Source organism: Dipteris shenzhenensis, chromosome 4, assembly GCF_047967505.1.
Source record: "Dipteris shenzhenensis isolate YYH24624 ecotype China chromosome 4, Dip_SZ_1.0, whole genome shotgun sequence".
In the NCBI taxonomy this organism is placed as follows: domain Eukaryota; kingdom Viridiplantae; phylum Streptophyta; class Polypodiopsida; order Gleicheniales; family Dipteridaceae; genus Dipteris; species Dipteris shenzhenensis.
Genome location: NC_141599.1, coordinates 3,596,889 through 3,601,935, shown reverse-complemented (window position 1 = coordinate 3,601,935; position 5,047 = coordinate 3,596,889). Strand labels below are relative to the sequence as shown.

At 37.1% G+C, this 5,047-nt stretch overlaps 1 pseudogene; it reads right to left on the bottom strand.

Moving 5' to 3' along the window:
- Window positions 1–1,552: 1,552 nt before the first annotated feature.
- LOC147902338 (uncharacterized) lies at window positions 1,553–3,097 on the bottom strand (annotated as a pseudogene).
- Window positions 3,098–5,047: the final 1,950 nt, after the last annotated feature.

The window sequence follows — 5,047 nt, the reverse complement described above, 5'->3', positions numbered from 1 at the left end:
CAGTGGGAGCCTTCAGCAACATACTTTGCAAACTGTGGGTTCTTATAGTATTGAAGGCCTTCCCACAGTTCCTCCTGCAATATGACCATCTTGTGAATGACACTCTTGGGAACTCTATGTTCCTCCTCCAAGTGATCAATCTCATCTACAGCAATCTTGGGTTACTGAGGGACCCCTTGAGAAATTGGCTTCATCAAGATCAGGACAACCAACAGAAAAAATATCATTGCTGTTGTGCTTTCCATCTCTATTCCTTTGCTACTCCTTCACTCGAGACCTATTGGGTTTTTGAAATAGTTTGCTCTCCTGCTATCCAAGCTATAATTGTTCGCATATTCTAATCTATCAAATCAAGCCGTCTTGACATGCTCAACAATGTAATCCAATGAGATCTTTGCCATCTTTGAAGACCCATGTACTGATAGATTCCCCACACATTGCATTGATGAATATGACATGTTAGTTGCATGATAGTTAAGGCTAGAGGAGGTAGGCACTATCAAGGAAATGCATTTTTGTTGGTTTAGGATTAACTGCAACCCCCACAAACAAGGGTACATCTTTTCTCTGAGCGTCTTGGTCTAAGCACATTTTTTTGAGCATGGCCTATATTGTGATTTCATAGACAATTTTATCATAACATCACACACCATTTAGTCATAAAACTACCCCAAGAAGATACTATATACATTTCTACCCCACAAAGATGCCGCTAACATCACACACCCTTTAGTCATAAAACTACCCCACAAAGATGTTATATACATTTAATTACATTTCTTTCCAATAGTATTTAGGGCTTATAAGATCCCTTTATTCACAAAACTACTTTTCATGTCTACTTCATTTCAACACTCTCCACCTATATCATCCATCATTCATACTATCATGATAGATAGTGATTTATCGATGAAATGATTGCAAGTCACATGGTGAAGAATTTAGGGTGCAAATTTGCATGCATCTATGCCGAAACATTTATTAGTTGCATCAAGGAGATACTTTAAGATTCAATTCACCATGATGATCATTTGTACACAACTCATAGTTTTGACATGCAAACCTTAACTAAGATATGACATGATTGTCACATCTCTAGCAAATAGAAAAAGTTTTATGAAACCAACATGCTCAAAATTGAATATGCGATATTGAGATTAAGATTCATGGTGGGTACTCACATGATGTACTAATAGTTCTTCAATATGATTACTACATCTCTAGCAAATGAAATAGGTGCAAGACACCACAAAAGTTATGCATGTTCAATACTAGTGCATCACAAGCAAAATGAATTGCTTGAAGGGAAAAACTCATGTCAAATCACTAGACTCAATCTTCTTTACTGATGTCATCCACATAGATACTGTGATGGTGCCTTCTCTCTTTGATGGGGGCATTGAATGCAATGTCATTACACATCATCTCAACCATAGCACCTGCATAAGAAGGCAAAAAGCTAAAATAGATCAATCAATATCAATGCCTCATTGATAATAATATTCTCCAACAAATAGGTTTAAAAAGATAAAACACGAGAGTAACATACTTACTAGTCGTCTGGAAGAATAACAACCATTTCCACATCTTCGAAATCGTTTAGAGTCCCATAGTTGCTTAACACATTTCCCTTTCCTTTCTATCCATCCAAAAATGGTTGCAATATAGAATTGCAAATGTCAAGATCATTCTCAATAGATAAGCATGCTCTCCCAGAATGCACGCATGCTTTTTACATAGAACCAGTCCCAGTACCTAAGTCCACCACATGTCCAAAAATTGGACACAAGAACTCCAAGAAGTACAACATCATGCATGGAGCCTTCTCCAATGCACCTCTCCATGGAATACTCTCTCCATGTTTTATAGTCTACTCACTTGTTGGTAAATAATGATGAAACAAACTACTTCCAAAAGCAATGCCCAATTTGGTACCAACCATGGAAGCATTTCAAGGATTACAAACACAAGACATACCAGCCCGATGAAGAAGGCATAAGACCACAACATCCACCTAAAGATAAGAAAAGAATTAAACGTATACTTAGTACAAGCCATTTCATTATACAAGAGCATAAATTCTTTCAACAGGTCATTGTATGACAATTGTCTCACCTTATGATCAATACCACCAACTTTGATTGTACAATATGCATCTAAGCATTGCATGTACATTCGACATGCAAACTCCAATCTACTAATCCTAGCATAATGCTCAACCAAATGAAGAACATGAGGAGCACACATAACTAGGATCCAGCCAAAATCTGAAACAACTGTGGCCGCTACTAGCAAGGAGTAGCGTACATGGTCCTCTGTTAATAAATTCCAAGATGGAGATATGGAATCCTCTACTCCAAGAGCTTCTAGCTGTGTAGGAAGATCAATAATGACAAAATCTGCAACCCAAGCAACACTCTTACCATTTCTTGTTTTTCTTTCACCTCCAAGACCCACAAAGTATTCCTTCATGTCTATATAGGCTTGTGTGAAGTTTGAGACAGACAATTGCTTCCCAAACTCGACATAATCATAGCACCAAACCTTGCAATGTGAAGCATCACATGTGCCACTTTGATTCAAAGTTAGAGAGGTCAATGGAATGTACAAAAAGCAGACAGACCTATCTTTCCATTTACATCCTTTCAAAATGGGTGTAGACTGCAGTACCTGCACATCTGTACCCACACCACATATGTAAAGACACAAAGTGATAACAACATATGTTACACAAACAAATAACAGCTTGAAAAAAGATCAAGAGAACTTACCATTATTAGTACTAGGATTTTTTGGTGGCCTACCACCCTTCTTTAGTTCCATACTTGAATCTTTGTCCTTTTTAGTCATCTTCTCAAGTGTTTTTTGAACCTCAATGACTGCATCAACCTCGTGGACTAAATTTGAGCTTGATGAACCCATCTCTCCCTTTTTATGCTGTGTGTACAGCTCTACCTCCTCCTCGATGCAACATCCTTTTTTCATATCGAGCCACCACGGGCAGTTCTTTCTCTCCCACTCAGAGAGCACTTGCTTCCCTTCTTTTTCTATCATGTTTGGAGAGTACATACAGAATTTTAAGTCCTGAATTTTTGTCCATACTCGACATATGGGCAACAATTTTTCAACCTTACCAACAACTTTTAAGGATTGCAAGAATCTGCATACAATAAGAGTCTTAGTACAAAAGCAAAGTACTTAAGGATGGATTTTTAACTGAAAAGGAAAAAACATGTATTGCTTACCTAAATACCAATCGTCGAGATGCCCTTGTCATCTCCATTTGTCCTATTGTAGTTGTAGCAACAGTCATTGAATCCTTTAAATCTTCATAAAGTTCAAGTCTGTTCATTGCTTGTATTTCCCCAAAATACTCTCTCAACATAGGATCTTGAGGAAGCACAAAGCTAGCTTGTTGACTAGCAACCAAGACCTGAGAGAGTAACCTCTCAGATTCACAAAGCAATTGATCCATCCATGCCTCTTTTGCCATCCACTTTATGAATTCTCTATCAGCTTTTGGCATCCCATAACTTGTTCTCAAATTTGAATCTGACCTAAGATTCTGAGGGTTGCTAGTTGTGTCTCCTTTGAGACTTTTGCAATGGAGATGTTATACAACTTTTCCAATGTGACAATGGATGATTTATCATCAAATGGGAGGCTCCACAAGATATTAAACCAATCTTCACCATTTGTTGGTTTGACAATAGACAGAATCTACATATAAACAATACATGCAATCGTCACACTCAACTGTATTTTTTAATCATACAATACATGCATATCCCATACCTTGATCATTTTGTAAACAAACATCATATGACCAATCTCAAAAAACACTTGAACACTTTAAAAAGTCAACTTTATGTTAAGAATAATTAAATTAACCATACCTTGATCATTTTTCGACCATACTTGAGATTCACATCCTTTCGAATACTTTTAAGTGCTTTCTCCATATCAGCAACACTCAAATTTGGCTGAAGTTCCTTTAGCTTTGCCTCATAATCTTGCTTGTATAGTGGCTAAAATATATTCCAAAGAAATGAATGAGTATAATGAATTAGTTAGTTATAATTCAAAAGACATCCATGACAAATGGTATGAAACTTACTGCAAATACCATTCTCCTGTACAAATCATCCTTGAGATTTGTTTTAATAATTGCTATTTCATTAAGGCTGAAAAATAAAAAATACATAGCTTCAAAAATATTAAGAATTGTTCACAAAACCCTTAAAAGCTCGAAAAAAGGTAACACATATAAGCAAGAACTCGCACTTATAGACTGAACCTTTGAAGAGCAGCTATTAGCTTCATTTCTATTTCTTTCTCTGGAGTAATGAAACTTGCTAAAACTCGAATATGCCATGCCTTTGATGTCTTGAATTTCTCTTCGATTAGAGACATCCATGCAACAGTACGGTGATTCCCCTTCCACACAAAAAACATCTTTCAAGACAAAAATGACCATTCATCATCATCAACAATCTGTGCCTCAAATTCTGCATTTACATCCCTCTAACAAGAATCCCATGATTGTTCAATTTCATCTGGCACCTCTTGCGAAACACCATCCGGAAGTATTGTAGATAAAATAAACATTCCTTTCTATTGAATATATTTTTCTGCCTCCAGAGCTTGCTTTAGGCTATCCATATCAGTTCGTAGGCCTCTCACTCTTGTGTTTACAACACAACAACATAAAGGGATCAAGGGAGCAATCTTTCTAGGATTCATTGCAAGAGATCCGATAACATCCTTCCCCTGGCCAATATCAAGTGCAGCAGGAAACTCTTGCTCAAACTCCTCATCCAGTTGTTTATTCTCTTTCTTTCTCTTCTTAGAAGATTCCTCCACAATTATAGGAGTGTCTTCAAAGTTTTCAATCTCCTTATCCTCTTCAACTCCAATTTCAACCTCTTTTTGAATCTCTACCACTTGCAAACTTCTCTTGCTACTTGTCCTTCCACCTCTCCTGCCTCCTCATTCTGCTGTTCCACCTCTCCCCCTCCTCTCAGAAGTTCTTATTTTTACCATCCTA